This window comes from Vidua chalybeata, chromosome 1, assembly GCF_026979565.1.
Source record: "Vidua chalybeata isolate OUT-0048 chromosome 1, bVidCha1 merged haplotype, whole genome shotgun sequence".
Classification (NCBI taxonomy): Eukaryota; Metazoa; Chordata; class Aves; order Passeriformes; family Viduidae; genus Vidua; species Vidua chalybeata.
Genome location: NC_071530.1, coordinates 49,625,088 through 49,646,814, shown reverse-complemented (window position 1 = coordinate 49,646,814; position 21,727 = coordinate 49,625,088).

The following is a 21,727-nucleotide window of genomic DNA, read 5'->3' as shown; positions in this document are numbered from 1 at the left end:
AATAAACCACCCAAGTGGTTTTCTGTTTCTGCCATATTTCTGTGATTAAAGAGCAACTATTTGAACAAGGATATGTATTATGCAGAGACATTCAGATTGGATCTTTACGCAAAAATAATGCAACAATTTTTGAAGGAATTACAAAACCTGGTATTTTGAGGAGCCCTTCTCAAAGGAGTGAATTCTGGTTGCAGCATGGGACAGCGTTTTTGAGAAAAGTGGCTAACATTGAAGAAATATACACAACAATGTATACATGACAATGAAATAAAATCAGGCTCAAGAAAAAAGTATCAGTTTTAGATCCTTCTGCAACTGTTGAAAGCATTTACCCCTTTTTTATAGCTAACACACTGTAGAAGAGCTTTTTCTATGTTCCCAACACATGAATGTAACATGTACGTTCATATTGCATGTATGATTATGTAGAATAAGGATTTGCTAGATCACCAGCACCAATTAGACATAAAAATAATTGTTTGACAGCATTAGAGGATGCTCCTAACTATGATTGCTTCCATGGGGGGATACTTATGTGCTTTTCTTCACCCTTTAAAGAGTGGTGTTTGAGTCCAGGAAAAAGAAGGTACGAACAAAATTCTGCTACAAAGCAAAATTAACAATTAAGTAGTTTCTTTTAGATGTTTTTAATATCTCAAATAAGGTGCTATTTCTAAAGCGTAGGTTATTCTTTATGCACTATTATCCCAAGATTTCCTTGTAGTCAGAATCACATGGTATTTTTTTCCATCAGGCTGGGGGAACCAAGCAAGACCTGTCTGGGAACTACCTTGGCCTGGAATAATGAGAGATGTTGGCCAGTTTTCCCCTTGCCCACCGTTTTTCTTCAGGCGAGGCACAGCAAGGCTGTCCCCAGCACCGGCAGCCCGGAGCAGACACGCCGGTAGCTGCATCTGTAATTCTTGTAGATAAGCTGGTGACTTGCTGATGGCAACGTCGTTTCCTTTGTGCTCCGGAATGGCAGCGTTAACAAAGCTGTGTGCGGCTTTGGGCTGGCTCTCCTCCATGGCGCGGGCTGCTGGCTCCACGGATCGGTCACAGAGCCTCGAGAGGTTCAGCCTGCTCGTGTTTGATCTCCCTTGCTAGCTGGAAGGGAGGGATGCACGCCCTGTCCTGGTTACACCTACCCCTACAATCAAAGCCGGTAGCACTGCAAGTAGTATTTCATCCCATAGAACGTTTAGGAGCATGATCTTTGTTTCTTTGTGTTTTCCTAACCCTGTACTTTTCCAGAGACCCTAGCTTGTAGTGTGTCTGAAATTCTGCATTTTGGTCCATGTGAATTTGATGAAATTTTACAAAATGTTTACATACGTAGAAATGTGAGTACAGTCTAAAATCTAAAGTAAGTACAGTCTAAATCTATAATAGCATTTAATTCTTATGCACAGCAATAATTATACAGAAATCAGCATATAAAGTGGCATGTCATAAAAAGGCATATTAGAGACCTTTTTAAAGTATTGGTCTCTTCTGCCATTATTATAAAAAAGTTTCTGTTAACTTTTAACAAGCAATTAATGACTATGTTTTGTAACTAGACACTTTGAGATAAGCTATGTTTTAAAATGTTTTACATTAATATCTTACTGGTACTTATGGACCAATTTCCCTGAAAGAAATGCAACCTTATGAGCGATTTTGCACATCCTTTCTGACCTCTTTTTTTCCCCATTTGCAATATGCTTCTCTGCAGAATTGAATTTATTAATCAGAAAATAGGCCAACATTACTGTGGGTATGGTGCTCATTAGGCTAAATGAGGAGGAGACAAGTCATTGCAAGATATAACATATACAACAGCATCTGTCAGACCTGCCATGTTTCAGGAATGGTGCTTGAGGGTCCTGCACTGTCCTTCCTGGCTTCCCTCACTCTCAAAAGTAGGGTCCTATGGCCTGAAGGCACAGGGCCTGGGGCCTGGAAAGGACAGCAGCACAGACCCACCGCCAAAGACATGCCCCTGAAAGAAGCACCACACTGTGCTCTGTGGGTGCCTGCTAGCAGAAGTTACTCCTGCTGTGGACTCTTTGCCTGCTGTGCAACTAAAGGAGTGGCTGCCAATTCACTTGATGCACTTTTCACAAGAGCCAGTACCTGGAAATTCACCCAACCAAAGGAGAAATTCTCAGTGCCAAACATGTTCAGTGGCAAGTATGGGCATATTGTCTAACAATGACAATTAAACAGACTGCATGCATGGAAAAAAAGGTGTAACAGGGAGTACGTTGCTAAACATAGCCAGGATTTGATGCAGTGCTGTTACACGAAAATGCAGATTTCTCTGCCATTTATGGGCTGCCTGCATCTGATGCTGTGAAAGGTAATGCATGCAGCTGGTTCCTAGCTCTGCAAATACATCATCAATGCCACCCATACAGCCCTCTCACACATCCCCAAGTAATAGAAAGGTACCTGTCCTTTCGCTGAGTGTTTGCCTCATGTGTCATGATAAAGGTATGTAATATATTTTTTACTGGGTATAAGTGTTTTCTCTATGCTGTAGCACCTCAGGTCTGTCATACTGTGTTCAAGGTTTTATAGGGGATGCAAGACAAATAAAGGTGGGAGCAAGAGTGATGCAAACAGCTGACACAAACTATGGTTCTATATTAAATGCAGGACAGTATCCTTTTGGCTAAAGAGAAATGTTGCTGAAAGGAAAGTTACAGTGTTGTTTTTATGCAACAACTTAAGCACCGTAAGTGATTTCCTGTTAACTTTTTTAACACGCAGAGATGAAGCTTATTGCATATGATCATCCATTTCAATTTTTCAAAGGGGTTAATTGACTTCCCCTGCCTTCAACTGGAAATGAACTTGTCTTTAAGACTAGCTATAGGAAATTCTTTCACCTTAAATAATCCACTTTTGATTATTTTGTGGTCACAGAAGCTGCTTAAGTAAGTTGTGTGAGAAAAATACTTTCTCTTCCTTTTCTGCTTACATTTTGCTTTTCTTTTTATTCCTTACCTGACCTGCATTTATGCTTATATTCAAACCACTTAAAGGTCTAAATGGTATAATATCACAAAATTGCCATGAAGACATATGCCTGAGAACTTAAATTGCAAAGCCCTGGCCCCATTTCGAGGTGGTTTTGGCAGCGTAGCTGTATGATATTGCTGAGTGTACCACTCACAGGGGAGAATTTTGCTGCAAATTTAAAGGTTCAAGTGGGTATTCAATAAGTGATGGTCTCCCATCAGGCCAAATCCGAGATTAAAAACCTGAGCTCTATTTGAATATTGTGTTTCTGATATGTTGAAGTTCTCCAGAGGCAGTGGCTAAATTACCCTAGCAGATGGACAGAGTTCACTGACTAGAATCAAATCTTCATCTTTGGCTGCAGAATGTACTTCTTCCGACAGCCACGTGGCAACATACATGTAGTGATAAGTCAGACTGTTTGCAAAAGCAAATGCAGTTGTGAAATCATTTACCCCTCCTCATTTTCTCTTTGATATTTATGTCATGTCTACTTTCAGCTCCTTCTTTGTAAAGGTACTGTCCTGTCCTGTTCTGTCCTAAAATTACACAATCCTGACATCTAAAATAGTAGGAGGTGTTTGCACTTAAGGCAACACTACATGCCTCTTTTGAAATAATGCATAATATGTTATGTATATACACATAAGATCTGACATATTCAAGGTTAGTAAATTCATAAATGTAAAAATGAAAATAATATTTATCAACACAGACTTGATTAAACTGAATGAAAAACTGAATGCCTTTATGGGAGAAAACTAGGAATACCTATAGTTTGAAAGTGGATTTGATAAACTGTTAAATCTAGCAAAGAATGGTAAGTTATATCATCAAAAATCAGTATAAGAAGATGTATGGGAAAGACTTTCCAGTGAAAGTAAAAAGATAATGATATTCATCTACCTATTAAATAAACTAATGCAAGTCATAAAAATAAAATGTTCACAAAAGTTTATGGAGATGTACAAAGTACAGAATATCTATCACATTTGCATCCCAGGCTTTTTCTTTTCCCGTCTTAGCCCTCAATAAAAACATCCACAAATCAATGCAAATTTACAAAAGGGATTACCCAGACCCATTCACTATTGTGACATTGTGTCAGTGAGTTTACTTCCTAGGTATAAGGATTTCCAATTATTTCTAATTACTTTTTGCCAAATATGCAGTTCTTTGCAATATATACATCTCTGAAGATCAAAATGGTAAAAAAAGTATACTCTGCTGCTGGTCTGAGAAAGCTGTTACTGGGAAAATAATCTTCTTCTAGAATCAGAAGATGATAAACTTTTCATGCTTTATGACCATGCTTTATGAAAGGATCACCATTGCAGTGATTTATATGCATGTACAAATACAGAGAGACCTGTACATTAAAATCTGTCATGCAGTGATGCAAGACTTGGTCATGAGACTGACAGACAACATTACATTTTATGTGTCAGTTGAATATGCTGGTCAGATATCTAATGGAGAGAATGACCCATTTGAATTTGTATCCAACTTGTATCATAGGATAAAAAAGGTAATTGATTTAACAATTTCAAAATGTTACATATCACTTTCTTCTCTGAAGCCTTCGTGATGGGTATGAAACATACAATTAAGAGAAATTAAGGGAACTGGACCTTAGCCAAGAAAATTATGAAATCACTGAGCGTCTACACAGACTGATGTTGGGAAATGTTTTTTGAAGGCTAGATGGCTCACAACTACATAAGTGTTGAAACCTTGTCTAGAATTTACATTTAAAAAGTCAGATTTTTCTCTCAATAGTACTTAAATAATACTGAGGGCAGAAACCCATCTTTTGCTTTCATAGCATGAGAGTTAAAGATGAGAAAAGGAGAAGGCTGGGCAAGGCCTGTGCTGCACTAAATTTCTACTGAAGATCTGAAGATACTCCAAGTCACATTGAAGGATTGCTTTATGAAGTTTAGTATCTGTCAGACTGAGGGTGTAATTCTGATTTTCGCAATCTATGTGGGCCTTAAGTGAATTTTAATTGGTATTACTCACTGGGAAAGTGAGATGAGATTCTAAGGCTGTAAGTAAGGAGGACTGAGTCAACCAAGTGAGTGAAACAGTGACTAACTAATTAAGTGAATGAGTGAGCACGGCATTGTTTGCTTTTGTGATCATTTCTATGCATGAGTGAATGGCAGGGCTATTACATGTGTGTGAATGAGCAGGTCAGGGTTGCTGAACAATCCATACATTTGTGTGGTCTTCCCATCCCTTGATTAGACTAATGAGCCAAGTGTTTGGAATATTAATGCATGTAGACTAGAGCTAAACTTGTTATGTAGTTGTGAGACAAATTAAAAGAATATGATCTATAGCCTGTCAAATTCTGTTTTCAGTTTCATACATGTAACTCTGGATTGGGTAATCAGCTGCTCCCTGGCAGGTTGCTTCCAGCTCATCGGTGTCAGGGAGCTGAATGCTGCACTATTGCTTCTTCCAGGATTATTGTTGTAAGTGACATTATCAAATCTGTTTGTAGTTTATTGCAAATCTAATTGTGTCGTATAAACTGAAGCATTATGTGACAATGAAATGATTTTCTGTCTTATTACACTTTCATAAAAGAACAGATTTGGCTATCCTTATGTCAACTATTTTGCTTCCAAAGTAGTTAACAAGGCTAGCAATAATTTTGGCACCCTAAAAGCTTATTCCTTCAAATAGCACAAACAGAAGCAGAAAAAAAACCTAGTTCTATTATGTCATATACAAATCATGTTCTGTTGTCACTTTTCATTCAATAGCTGCCTGCAATTAAGAGAACATGAGTCAACACTATGCTAAAATTCAATCAAATCATAGGTGTGATATAAAGAAATTGTTTAGAATTTTGAAAGACTTAGTGTTTTTTCCCCTATGGCTTTTTTGTTCTTCCTGAAGACTTGCTTATCTTTCCATTTTTCTCAAAAAAAAAAAAAAAAAATTAAAAAAAAAAAAAAGAAAAAATGTAAATTCCAGTAGTAGAAAAGGTCAAAGAAAATATATCAAGCACTAGTTGCTACCAGCTTTTCAACAGCTCTGATGTCTTGACCTGATTTGGAGAATGCTTTTACTTATTGTAAATTATTCTGAATTTGAAAGTCAAGTTTATGGGAAACATATGTATATTACATAATTAATCCTGCAGTTTTTTCAGACTCTTTCTCGCATGTTGGCCGATTGTTCCAGTACAAGATATTTCCTGATCCTAAGCCAATTTCTGCCCTCTCATCTGCACTACACTCTCTCAGAATGTTTCAGTAAACTGAACAGCTGGCAGTATTTTTTCATATATCTTATGATCTGACAACATTTTGCCATTCTTTAAAAAGCATGAATCCTTTGCTTTTTTGCATCCTCCAGGTTTGGATGGCAGTCCTCCAGAGAAGGACATGATTTGGCAAACAAAGTGATTTAGCAAAATGCTGATGTTCTGCATATGCTGCCATCTTTTCCAAGTGTATTTGGTCTTGAATTAAATGCATTAGACTACATGGCTAGCTTTATAGAGAGTAACAGTTTTAGGATTCTTGTGGGTTTTCCTAGCCAAAAAAGCTATCTGACTTTACAAGCAAAATTGTCACTGATGTATGTTCAAGCCCAATGCCAAAGGTAAAAAATTTGTGACTTATGTTCTGATGGAAGTCACATAAGTATGCCTTAGTTATCCAGGCAGTGGTAAAACTAGGGTAGGATTTCATTCAGGTCTTGTGACAAAAGAAACTCAGGAACAAACAAAGGTTAAAATTATTGAAAAAGTTTTAAATGGCAGAAGTGTTTATAGAAAACAGTGAATTATCAGTCTCTGTTTTAAACTGATGGTTAAAATATTTTAAAATTCTTTTTCATTCAAAACATGTATTCCTATCTAAAGCTACTGTTAGCAGCCACTTTATTAAGAACTGAAAATTGGCTGATGTTCTTCTGAGACTCTGAGTCTCCTTCTAACAATTCCAAACAGTACTACTGAATAGAGAAGGCTGAATAACCTTTCTATGAAATGTACTGCGTTTCAAAGAACAGGGTTTATAGGTTATTTCAGTCTAGTTCTTCAGTTTATGATTAACTGCTGGGAACTTGAGTTGTGAGGAGTAGATGGTCCAGGGAACAGATGTGATTTACTCTTCCTTTAGTTTACTTTGTGTTTTTTTGCAACTACATTTGCATGTGCTAATTCTCACATTTTCAAAATAAGGATGGGATTAATGAATGTTAATAAAGTGCTTTTCATGCCAAGAGAAAAGGAGGCTTCAGATCTCAGGATATGATTGTTAGAGTGGAAACTTACTTGTGAAACATTTAAATTATTTTCAAAGTACATTTTATATTGGATGATCTGAATGCAATATTGAAATACAATATTGGGAGATAAGTAGGAGTTAAATCATTCCATATTTATTTTGGGTGGCCAAATACATGGAAACAGAAACCTTGCCCACAGCTGGATCAACTTTTCAGATAAGAAAGGTCAATGTTATATCACAGAGCAAGCAAATGCTTGTCTGCATGTAATTCTTGCAGATCTCCAAAAGGTTGCATTCAGGCCATGGGTTGATGTCTACCATGGATCATAGAGTTTAACCAAAGAGCATTTGCTTCATGAAGTTATGCCATGGTTTAACCTCAGCCATCAGCTAACTACCACACAGCCACTCACTTACTCTCCCCTGCCTCTCTGGTGGGATGGAAAGGAGAACTGGGAAAAAAAAAATATTAACCCCATGGGTTAATAACAATTAAAGAATTGAAATAAAGCTGATAATAATGGTGGTGGTGATGATGATGATGATAGTGATAATAATATAGTAATGAAAAGGAGAGAGAGAGAGAGGGGAATAAAACCCAAGAAAAACAAATGATGCATAACATATTTGCTCACCCCCTCTTGATTGATGCCCAGCACATCTCCCAGCTGTGATCAGTGGCTCCCAATGTTTGAAGGCCCCACTATCCATTGCCATGTTTCATCTTTAACAGTCCAGTGTATTAGTAGATTTTCCTGGAGGCTGGTGCATTATAGGCCACATGATACAGCCACTCCATGCCATGTTCTTTAGGCCAGGTATCCATGAAGTTCTTTCAGAAATGAGTCCCATTGTCTCTCTTTTTTTCTGGAGTATCATGTCACCATAAGTCTTTCTTCTCAAGGCCCAGGACAGCGTGCTGGGTGGTGGCTTGGGACACAGGATCTGTGTCCAGCCATCCAGTGGCTGCTTCCACCATTGTAAGCACATGGCCCTGGCCTTGGTGGCTTGGTGGGAGTGTGTTACAGCCAACCTGCCAGGCCCTCCCATGTTTACACTGCAGACACCATCCTCCACACAAGCTTGTCCTGCTTGATTGTAGCTCACATTTCACGTTCATAGATAACCTTTGTGAGAGAGTCCATGGATAAGTTCCACCCCTCAGTCATGAACCCGTCTCTGGGTTACATCCCTTCCTTATGGCCCAAGGTGTCATAGGCCCACTGAGCTAAAAATAGTTCACACTTATGTTGCCAGTTCAGATTCACCTGAGATACTTTTATCTTAGCAGCCTGATCCATCTGCTGGTTATTCTGATTTTCTTCAGTGACCCAACTCTTGGATACTTGAGCCATTCTGCATGATGTATTTTCAAGCCCAGGGTCTCCACCCAGGAATCAGTAGCTTGCCACAGCAGTGTCAATGCCATGATGGCACTGCTGCCAGTTATTCTACTTCCATCACTGCAACCACTCCCACAGGGCATTTGCCAATATCCATGACTCAGTCTAGAGATAAAATGCTGGCCATTTCTCTCATTCAGCAATGTCAAAAGCCAGCTGGATAGCTTTCACATCTGCAAACCTTCTCCTTCAGCACTTTCTGTGACTTATAGTAGGGAACTCCCTACAACTGCTTTCCATGTCTGATGCTTCCCTACTATACGGCAGGACCCATCAATAAACAGGGCATTTTGCTTTTCTCTTTCTGATAATTTATGCAGTGGGGCCTCTTCAACACGTTACTTCCTCCTCTGGTGGCAAGCTATCAGATTGCACTCTGTTCCTTAAACTAGACTAATAGAGAAGAATAAATCAAAGTCTGAATTATTAATTCTGTATTTTATATTTGGCCTTATAGTATTGCCTGCACAAAAGGACAACCTTACAAATACTTCTGTGCATGAGGTCAGTAAAGATTATGGACTACCATCTGGAAGTGCTGCACTTTTCCACCTTCTTAGCCCATACTTCATGTAGCCTACTCAGAATTCTCCTCGTGCTCCCTCAGAGCATGGAGGTTGAATGCGTAGGCTTTGCACATCACATGCTCTCTCGCAGTCCCTCTTTCACAATGTGCCTCTCACAGGTCAAGAAGTTCACATCACTGTGAAGACAGAGAGGATCAATAATAAAGAACTGCTGTCATTTGACAGCTGCTCATTGACACATATTATGAGTATCCAAATTTATTTCACCAGCTTTTGCTGCCATTCTCTGTGTATAGACTCAGGAGACAAGAAAACAGCTACAGAAGCTGCATCATTAAAACCCATTTGTACAATGCTGCAGAAATGTCCAGTGCGAACAGCTCCAGATTCATGGGTTTTTTTGCATGTTCTCAGAGCTACAGCTCAATTATTTATAGTACGTACAGTGTTTTCCTGAGAAACTGAATGAAGGCAGGTAAAGAGAAACTTTATTAATCCTGGGATTCAAGCTGTATCCAAAGGACACTGGCAGTTCAGAGGACTTTTCTAAACTGCACAGCTGAGAAACATTTATCCCTGTGTGTCTTACCCAGCACACAGAGAATACCACATCAAAAGCACCAAATCAGCTTCATTAGACTGCATAAACAGAAGGCTTTGTGTTTTTATTTGCTTTCCTTCTTATTAAAAAAAAAATCAAACTTAGGAAATTGCATGCAAAATTAAATAAATGAAGCCCTACATTCATACACACATACAGTTACCTAGGTAAAATGTAGGAAGTCAGGAAATGCAAAAGTTAATATTCTTATGTCAGCAATGCTGCACTAAATGGAGACAGTTTTCTCTTCTTGTTTTCCTTGTTATATTTATTCAAGATGTGGCCCCTCTCAAACTGCAGAAACTTCACAATTTTTGAGAAAAAGATAGTAACATCTGGGTCAAACCAAGTAGACTGCCCACACTTATTTGTAAAAATGTAATTAAGCCTTGGCTTAATAATAAAAAACTCTAATAAAAATAACTGAATTAATTGCTATACTTCTGCTGTTTAATGTAAGCTGTAAAATAAACCAGATGTACATTGTGACCAAATTAACATTATTGCAGAAGCTTGATATTTGCATTCTGTGGTTGCTAACATCCTACATTAGTGAATTAGAGAACAATTCTATGCTGTCAGATTTGGGTTTTTAAATTATCTTCTAGTCATTAGTCCAAAGTGACCAACATCCAGCAAGTTATTAACAAAGAGAGGAATTCCAGCACCTCGCTGCTGAAGGAGTTTTAAAATATATATCCTTCTAAGGACTGCTGAATTTTCTCTATAAATTAGCAAGTTCTTAATTTAAAAATGTATGGTATTTGGCAATTTATTATCTGAACAACTTTTCAAACACAATAATGCATAAATAAATGTTTGAGACCTGAGTTAACTGGTTAACTATCTTTCTGAAGCATATTCATAATATGATTGATCACCAGTATTTTACAATGCTAAATGCACAAACAATTTCCACTGATTTAGTCCAGTGTATATTGTATCTTTAGAAGATGTTATTGGGAGGGAAGGTGCCCCCTGGGGGGAGTGCGGTCCCTGGTTTGGTATAATTTTTTTAAGGGAGGAAACATCTAAACCTTTACTATTTACTATTATTTTGAATTTGATAGTGGATATTTCATTTGACTGAAAGGACCAATAGAAATAGCATGTACAAAAATCCCCAATTATTTCAGGATAAACACTGCTCTGCTGATCCCAAAACCTACTTACAGTCCTGTCTTCTAGCTGAAATCAAGTCTGCCAAGAATCACATCATTTTGATATGTTTAGATGAAAAAGTTATATGTTAGAGCTGGATTTGCAACCTAGCTTGCAAATAAGCCTACCCTGAGAATGTGAATGTTTCAAATTAACAGCTAGTCCCAAGCTTCTTGTGTAAATCTGCTGTGAATGCTGAGTAAAGAAAAATGAAACTTACAGAAGCAAGTGGAGACCTTGAGTAGCTGTTATTTGGCCATTCAGCATTCATTGCCCATAACCAATGGCAGTAAAAATGTTTATGAACCCCGATCATTTCACATGGGATTAGTAATGTCAGAATTTGTACAAGAGCGCTTTATCTTCCATTTATGCATCATACTATAGTTTCTAAAGTTATAATTACCTGTATGTTTCAAAACATGATGTGTGTGTAAAGGAGTCAGTTCCTTTTTATAATGCATGTAAGTTATGGAATACACCAATTTACCAACAACAGTAAATTTTTTTCTGTTCCATTTCAAAAATCTGATCTTTTTCATCTTATCTTCCCTGAGGAAGAATATCTAGAATTCACATTTATTGAAAGAAAAGAAAACTAAAGCCTATACTCGTGCTATCCACAGAGTAGCAGAAGGAGGGATCAGAAGAGGATTTAGTCCTAGTTATTGAGTAGCTGAAATTTAGATTGTATCATCAGTAGAGGCTGCTTTGGTGTTTTGAAAAATGCTCAGATTTACTCCCAGTACCATACAAAATCAATAATACATATACAATATCAAATATGAGTGTAAAAGTGGGTAGTTGGGTGTAATTGAAAAATTATACAGGGCCCTGTTGTGACTTCTTTGTGAACCATCTGCCACATTAGACATATATAATACATGCAATATAGAGATAGTGTAGGCCTGCAGAAAGTAGTCTGCAGTTTTACAGGATATTTTTCCGGTTTTCAGTTATATTAAAAAGCTTTTTGTCATGAGTAAATCCAGGGAGGACAGAGAACATCTGCCCTGTAAAATTTAACTCAAGACAAATTGTGTCCAGTTGCCCTTATTTTTTTTTTTGCTGTCTATATGTATAAAAAGCATAAACAATTTTTTTTTCCCTAGTGCTGCAATCTTTTGACAGAGGCTGCAGAAAGACTTGCATACACTGAAGATTGTAATCTTATTTTCAGAAAAGCAGCAGTTGAACGGAGTATATTTTTTGGTGAAGCAATGGTTCCCCAGCCATCACTTGATCATCAGTTCACTGCACTGTGATGTTTAATGCCCTGCTCTGGTACTGAAGCCTTCCACTGCAAAGTTCTTCATTCAGGGCCATCAACACACTTGAAACCTTGAGAGAGTTTACATTGGGTTGGTGTTTCAAATTGCAATGGCCATTGTGGTTTTCATGCAGCGCTGGTCTAAGTGTTAAATTCAAGTTTATGCTGTCATGAAATCACAGTCTGATTTTAAATTCATTTAACATCACATGTGGCACTGAGATGTGATCCTACCTCATAAGCTGCTAGTGTTCTAGTTTAGGAAATAATGTCTGCTAGAGATTTAAAATGGATTAGACCAAAATGTTAACGCTGGCAATAACCAAAAATAATGCATGTTTTCTATCCTTAGGGTCAATAACAATTTTTGGAAGCATGCATATCTTGTAATAAAGGTGCAGCTTATTTCTAATTACAGAACCTATTTTTAAAGAAAAGGAAAGCAATATATTTGTTAGTCAAAGATACCAAGATAAACTCTGAAAAGGACTGTGCACCTCCTTATTACTGGAAAACAGTAATAGATGCAGCAGTTTAGTTCAGCATCTTTCAAAATTTAATTTAATTATTGGCATCTGCCTTGCTTCAATTAAGTCATAGTGTTGTGTAAATTGAACAATCCTAATAATTTTCTGGATTGTTTCCAAATGCCTCAGTTTTTGAAGGCGATCAACCAGATGAAATGTCAAAATTTGCAAAATGACAGGCATACTCTGTCCAATATAAATATTTGTCTTCCTTGATATGTCACAGGAATTTTTATAGTGTAAGAATGTGATACTTCACTTCATGCAAGTGCTTTGTGGGTTTATTGGCTAGGTGGTTTGTGATAATACCTACATCTATTTTATAAGTATTAATTAATTTAAATTTTTTTGATAGCAAGCAATAATATCTTCCAAGTTATTAATAAGAGTATTTTTTGTAAGATTTACCATTTGACAATTTTGTTTTATATACTAATCTCTTCAAGTGCTTTTCCACTGTTAGACCCATTTCCAGGCAGGCTATCATACCTGTGAAAATCACATACACACTGTTTTGTACTGGAGGAAGTGTCAAGAGGAACAGCATTTATCATTAAAAATAAAATTTACAAAACCAGTACAGTAAGTTTCTGGTCTGAAACTTTGAAAGCTGTGATTTTGTCAGATTGTATGATGCTCTCATGAAGTATTTAATTCTACAGTTAAAAGAGGATGATAGATACAGTTCTAGAATTACTGATGCTTTTCACAGATTTCTTATTTTATTGAATTATTGTCCTTTCTAATCACTGGTTTCCAGTTACTTCTTCCTGATTTTGTTTTCTGATGTGTTTTACTTAAGCTTATCCAAGCATAGATGAATCCATTCTCTCTTGCCTGAGTATCCTCACAATCAGCTCTTGAGCACTGCAGGTCAGGCTTAGCAAGGCATTCAGGACCACAAGGATGTGATTATACCATGGTCTGAAACAAGGAACCAACACCTATTACTTGTTACCATGTATTGCATACGCATTCAAAATACGCAGTAAAATGTATAATAAACCAGAGAGGTTGAAGATGTTTGTAGTACAGCTGCTCAACTTTGACATTTTACAAAGTGTATAAACTGTAAAGATTATTTGCAGTAAAAAGCACACATTTGCTGTGCAGTAGATTTAAAACAGTTATAGACTGTCAGATTTTGTTGGAAAATATAAGAAGTATTTACCAATTGATTTGCTTTCTAAGGTACAGAATCAAGGCTGTTTGCCTTCTCCCCTTTTTTTGGAAGAGCTAGCCAGCTCCTTACTCACATGCCCAGACTTTGGGCTCCAGATGCTGAGAGCTGCCCAGATCTCTGCTAGTCCCAAACTGATCAGGAGAGGACAGGAAAGTTGCATACGTGTAGGGGATCAGGGAATAATAGCAAAACTTGGGCCTTAGTGTTAGAGAGAAGTTATTTTTAGCAAAGCCATGCTTTTGTGTACCTGTATATATCAGTGAAGATATAACAGAAAAGGACATTTATTATAGGCCAAATTTTCATAGTAAGTAGATAAACTAGCAGTCCAGTTTCTAATTTAGTATGAATGCCAATAAATTCTAAATAATGTCTGTCTTTAACTGATGGAATAAAACTCTACTTAGCAGTAATTTAATTAATTTAATAAATTGTAAGGCTCTATTCTGAGGTAAATGTGAAGTGACCCCTACTTTGGTGAGCCCATGGATAGCTGAGATGTCACTTCAGCTGCAAGGTGTGCAAGGAAAGCCACCTGAGGTAAGTTTTGTCTAGTACAAATGCACATTTAAGAATTAATTATGTAGCTGGGCATTTCCAGGGTTTCAGTTTGTGTCAGCATGTTTAAGTGACTCTGGTGTTCCTCAAATACATTGAAGTGTTAAATGTTATGCAAAGCTTTCCCTGAAATGGAGCTACCTTGGTGCAACCAAAAAGGGGTAAGGAGAAAAGAGAGAAGTAAGCAGCAGGAGGAAGGGAGGGTTTTCTCTGCACCCCTGTCAGGAAGTCAGTTTGGAAGAGAAGAAGGAAATACAAATATCTGAGTGTAAATCAGTGAAAACCTGAGAATGGGGGGGTATGCATGAAGCAGGGAGGGGAAGGCATTGAGATGTTATATAGCCTGTAAACAGGCAAAAGGAGAAAGAGTTGTGGAGCCAGATAGGGTTTAAATATCAACTGCAGGATGTAGTGCTTGTGGTAGCCACTGTTAGACCTGATGAGCTAGAAGATACCTTGAAGGCTTCTGTCCTCTATGCAGAATCTTAGTAGCACTGCACTCTTGGGGGATTACTTTGTGGGGGATGGCACTGCTTGATTTTTTCTCTTTGCTTTTGGACTGATTTTCTCTAGCTGATAATACATCTGTGCTGACGGGCTTTAAGAAGACCACCAGCTTATCTACAATGCAAAAAGAAAATCAGTTCCAGCAAAATAAGTTTGCTATTACCTCCTGTTTAAATTCACTCTTAGAAATGTAAAGCCTACATATCATTTTCATCTCTCGCTGGTGCTCTGTTTCATTGCTGACACAACAAAGGAGATGGATGCAAGTCAACAGGCTTTGGGTTTCTTCACTTTCCCAGATGTATTTGGGTTTTGGATCAATTCACAGTTTTAGCACCTCTTTCTTTTTTTTTTAACAAGAGAACCGATGAAATGCAGACTTGTATAAAACACCTCATAAACCTTGGCTGGCAGAACATCAGATATAATTAGCTTAAAAATTAGCTGAACTATTAGCTAAAAAATTATTTTAATTTTCCAACATGATTTTTTAATACCAAATATTCCCTGCAAAAATAATAGTAGTAATAGCAACAGTAGTAGTAGTAATAATAGCAACGATGATTATGAAAATTCACAGCTCATTGCACTTAAATTTTTTTTCCTATTGTTATTTTTATCTTTTTGAAATGAAAGTAAAATTTAGATATATGTCAGAATGGAAACGCTTGGACTGGCTTCATATAAATTTTGGTTACTGGTTTATGCAGGAAAATTAAGCAGAATAGTATAATCTATTCCTTCTATATAAGTAGAATTTTTTACCTATACAGTGGATTACTGCAAGTTTTGCAGTGGTAAGAATGACAAGGGAATAAATTAATAATAGTGGTTTTTTTCTGGTTTGAGTTCTGTTAGTGCAGGCAAAAACACTGCTAAAAATTGATGGGGAAGCAGGTTTCTACTTTGAAAAATAACACTCTCCAAAAAATGCAGTTAAAACATTTGTATTTATAACTAAAATATTAGTTTAAGAATACTATATTTATTATATTGATGTTTAGACAATATAAAGGATTTTAAGTATTTGTTTTCAACGTTTTGAAAAAAATGTTATTTTACTACATGAAGTATCTCATCTCTCCCTGAATTTTGCATGCTTGTACTGCTGACGAAACTGTACCCTTAAGTACTTGTTAGCACTTACAGAGCTGCAGAGCTGATGGAGAGTCAGCTGGGCTTTACTGAGACCTGCGAATCCCTTGTGAAATGACCATTTAAATTCCCATTCCTGCCCTACCGGCGGCACTGGGTGAAGCGGAGGGAGTGCCGGGATCGCTGTCAGGCCGCAGTGGGCGCGGCCGTGCGGCGACAGGGACGCTCCGCCCGGGCGCTCGCGCCACGCTCGTCCCGCTCGGGGCGCAGCCAGCTGGGCGCTATTGAAACGTGTCGCTCGAATGCCACTTGGCACGGGCACAGCTGCGCTCCGAGCGGGGTTTGTGAAAAGGCCATCCAGCATCCTGGGGTCGAGGGAATCCCAGCCAGATTCTTTTTTGACCGAGAGAAAGCGCCAGTCGTTGTCTTGACGAACACGAAGAAAATCTGCTCGCTGTGGGCTTGGGGAAACTGAGGGCCGAGAGAATCCATGTTTATTCCAGTGCATTGCATGGGAGAACGCAGTCGTGTAAAATCTAATCCCCTTCCTACTCAAAACTATAGATTTTTCTACAGTTCTTCACTTGCAATTAATATCTACTTATACATTCAAATGCTAATTATAAATGTCCGCTGAGACTACTCACTTAACATCTTGATTTATATTCAGGCTTAACTGTCACTTCTAATTAATATTCTGTTTAAGCCTGTATAAATAATACATGCCATGATTTAAAGTAAAATAGCTAAAACGGTAATAAAATAAGCAAGTAAAATTCCATATGATGCTTACAAGAACAAACTCTTATAAGCCAATGTGTTTCCTGTTTTTTATTATCTTTTGCTGCTTCCTGCAGAGTAAGAATAAATAATTTTAAATACAAGAAGAATATATACTCTAGGATCCTAATTTTTTTATTTGACATTTGTTGTTTTATGGTTTGGGAGTTTTTATTGTCCTTTTGGTATTTTGCTGTATTTAAGAGAATACTGCTTTATATATTCAAAAGAAAGCTTAAATTAAGAATTTTTTATTTTAAAAAAAGAGAGCATTTAGACTATGAATTTGTCTCAGATACCTCTTTGAATATAATTGTTTTGGGGTTTTGAGAAAACATAGTGTAATAGCCCTCATAAAAATAAAAAATAGGCCATAAAAGGACACTAAAGTTAAGTGACATGCATAACTTGAAATTAAAATCCTGAAGATATGGGAAGAGCACTTTCTCTTAACACAGATGTACCTCAGCATTCTGCCCAGCAGCAGCAGATCATACTCTACATGCCTCGCTGGATAGGAAAAATGGGAAGATTAAATTTTATGTTAAGGACATATCCAAGATAGCTGAGGTTATGTGAGTAATCTTCATATCTTCTCTTTGTTTGTTTGATACACATGATATAGTAACATCTTTCTTGTAAAGGCTGAAGAGCTGCTGATTTAGTTACTGTGAAGCCTGTGGATGATTTTACATAAATACTTAAATATTCATTCTGAATACAGCTCCAAACAAGACAGGGTTGTACATTATTTCAATTAATTTAATTCACAGCCAGTAGTATTGCTTTACACCCATCACAATAGTGGCAGAAATTAGAGCTTTGCTTCTCTCTAAGTGTGAATAACATTACAGTGAAATTTTTAAGCAAATAACCTCTGAAGAATAGCATATATTATATGAAGTAATTAGATGGGATGCCAACAGGCTGGCCTCCAGGTTATTACTAGAGTCATGAAATAATTACTTTCATTTTCATTGACTAGTTTGTTCCAGAAATTGCTTTTCTGATGAGTTGCAACCAATATGGAGATATATGAAAAGTAAGACTCATTTTAAGAAAACCTTTTGATTTTATTGTGAAAAGGAAAGTGTACACACTCTACAATGAGCTGAACTGTCAGTGAGTTGAGCTGATGCCACACCAGCAGAAAAGACACATGGTTTTCTGTGTTGGAGTTTCTGAGACTGGGGTCTGCTTGGTTCCCTTCTGAAAGATATTGAATTCTGCAGGACTACTCCAGATCAGCTTCTCTTCATCAAAGTATTTTTGCTTAAACTTTATTTTAAGTATTGCACCTACTAGCTTTCATAGACTCGGTGAAAATGGGCTCTATACTCGTAAGTTTTACCTGCAGAATAGTTTCTGTTAGCATATCTTAGCCACCACTGGGTTGCAGGAGATGAGTGTTATCATCTAGTGATTTTAATTAGTTCATCTATTGTGCAGTGGAGTTGGCTGGCTGAGTCAAAAATTTCTGGATGCCATTTTAAAAAGAAAAAGAAACTAAGTATTTACTGATCATTTGTTTTCTATTCATTTACTTTCCTGACCACTGATAAAAGAGAAAGACGAATCAGTGTTCCTTAAAAAAATGAAATATCTTCTCAAGAAAGACAGTGACCAATACCGGTTTCAGTTTCAGGTATTAAGGTACTTTACTCAATCTCTGGTAGCTGATGGCATTCCCAAGAGAGGAAAGTCAAAGCAAACCCTGCAGCTGGGCCGCAGGAACACTGAAGAGAGGCAGGGAGAGAAAATTACCTCCTCATGGTGCTTTTTAATGAGAGCTGCGATTAACAGTGAATCTCATCTGCCTATTTTTTTAAAGCTCATTTCTTGACCTCTTGGTTAAAATCGAGGGCAGATTCATTGGGGAGAAGCAAGGGAGCTTCAGTTCTGCATTAGGTGCTGCCTGGGCTTTGCCAACTCACAACAGTTTGTTTCCATCCTTAACACAGATAAAATCATGCAGCCGAAGAGGTCAGAAAACTGCAGTATATAGTTAACCCCTTTCCTTCCTAACTCCTGATTTCAAAGCCATGCTTGTGCTTTTTTTGGAGACAGATTGGTGATGGTTGTACTTCTGGGACTGGCCACAGGTATCCCTCTATGGAGAATTTTGGGAACTGCTGTGCTGATGGCAAATGTCTCCCTGTGCAATGAGGTCATGGTAGTGCTGTGAGATTTGCCAGGGTGTAAATCATGGGCAGGTGAAAAGGCAGCTACAGAGTGGCTGAAATCTGAGCATACATGATTCCTGACAAGCCACCTTGCAGCTCATCACCTCTGGCAGTGCTGGCTCTTTCCCCTCCACAGCCAAATCACCAGAGTGGCCACAACCCTCTTGTCACAGGTCACAGCCCAACATTTAAACACAGAGCATCACTGATCTCAGGTTCAATACGTACTTCAGCAGTGGCTGAAAATCAGATGCAGCACCATTGAGCTAGTTCTTCTAAACCTGTCTGTAACATAAAGCTAGGTCTTGTACTGCTCCAGTGCAAGCTGTGAGGTGGAGCCCAGAGTTATTAAACTGATAGAATAGAGAAATAGCAGGTACAGCATGGAAACTGGGAGTGGAAATGCCTTTGGACACCTCCCTGCTGAAGGTCTTCTGAGTGGCATCAAAAGAAGAATTTCTTTTTCTCCATTTTTAGTCAAGTATTTCTAAAAATTGTGTCATAATCTCCCCAACACATCACTAATACTTACTCTTTCTCTGTAAGACTTGCCATATTTTGCTGAAAATTATTATACTTTTTTTTTGCAGGAAATATGTGATGAAATTCTGTAACTGACAGCATTGAAGAGAGCTGTACTGGTCTTTTTCAAATAGGCATGAATCCATGAAGTACTACTTTTTAAAAGCCATAAAATTGAATTTATCTGCTTTACCCTTCAAATTGCTGGCCCAGGTGCTTTAAAAGTATTACTAAAATGAAGTCAAGATAACATTCTTTTCCCGAGTAGGTGTGTCTTAGTATCAGCAGCCCTTTTTTTTTTTAGGTTATTTATTTATAATGACATCTTCTCAGTGATGCTCTTTTGAACTTGTAAAGGCATTCAGCTTTGAATCTTCCTGCCTGATTCTTGATTTAGAACACTTGCCGACAAATAGATTAGAGCGAGCTGAAATCCAGACCGGTAAAATGGAGACATTTAGCAGCTCTAGGGCCAGGCAGTCTGTGTGAGGAAGGGTGAAATTTGTGTGCTCAGAGTAATCCTGAGATAAGCCGAGGGCCATGTTTCCTTTGTACATTGCTGCCATCTGCTGCATTTCATCAGCAGGTTCGTAGAGTGGGTTTTTCCCTTAACCATACGCGGAAGAGCTCCGAAAGTAGAACGAGCCCCACAAAAGCCGTCTCTCCGCAGCAGTTTCAAAGCAGCCTGTATTCTTTTTAATCCGGTAACTAAAGCTCTCTCCCGATACTCGCCCAACTCAAACGATGTTCCCACAGCACAGACAGGAGAGTTTACAACTCAGTCATTTGCTTATATTTCCCATCATGCAAATTTGTTAGAAACCGAGAACTAGTTCTGCTCTCTGAACTGCCAAAGAAATGTGGAGAGGGGACCGGGACACGGTTTACCAGTGCTCTGGGCACAAAGTATGTACTCTCTGTTAATCAGCTTCTTTGCCTGTAGTAATTTGCATGGATCATCCTAACCGGAGAGGAACAGTGATTTGGGAGAGTTATATAAATGCCTGTACAGTTTTCATACTGGCTGGTCCGATGGTAGTGGGTAGGCAGAAGTCATTACTGTTAGTTAAGCTAACCTTTCTATATTCCTACCCCACTGCTAACCTCGACTGGTCTTTTCAAAGCCTTCTAGGCACCAGCTCTGTCCAGCAGGTTGGCAGCTGCTGGGCGCGTTTATTTATCGATCTGTAGTTATACTGTGCTACTTTGTAGCTTCTTAGGCAAATTCCGTGCTGGCAATGTCAATTCTCACGACCTACCGTGATATTTACAAAATACAAAAATTCACTATTAACATTTGCCTCTGCAACAAAAATGAATAATAGTTCTGCATATGGTGTAAGTACCATTGAATTTCCAAGCGTCTATGGTTTTTTTGGCAGAAGTAAATACTCCATCATTGTAGGTGCTCGGGCCATAATGGTCAATAAAGGAGACTACCTAAAACTAAAGATGATAAATCTGGCTTTGTGACCAAAGTAGAATCAGGGGTTTGATACTGATCTGCCATTTATGTAGGTAATTATCTTGCACAGAAGATTTTTTTTTTTTTAATACAACAGCAAAAAGCTGAGGATTGGATAAAAATATTTTTATGATCAGAGATTCTTGCTTGCTTCTGTAGGAACTGATCTCTAGATTATTTGCCTGGCTTATGAGTTGTCATACCAGATAAATATTCTCTGCAGATCTCTGAGAAAAAAATTTGCTTGTTTCTCAATATCTTTGTTTTCTCAGACCCATTTTGATTTTTTTCCAGTAACTTTTAGCTGAAAAATTCCTCAGACTGGAAGAATGTAAGAATTCCTGACATTGTTCTCCAGAAACTGGGAAGATTCAGGGACCACTATGTAAAATTAATGAAAACTTCCAACTGTCAGTAGAATGAGGTGAGTATATTTATTTAATTAACCCAGTTGTCCTCACAGCAGTTGAGTGTCAGGTAGCATTTGCTAGGTGGGGGGGAAATTAAATACAAACACATAAACAGAAATTATTTGTGGTAAGTAGTCTAATACATATCCAATATCTCAAAGTTTTGGGGGCTTTACTTTTTCCCTCTTTGCAGCAGTGGTGCAAGAGAGCAGAAATCACAATCCTGAAACTCAGAAGGAACTTCAACTTTTCATTCTATTTAATGTAACTGAT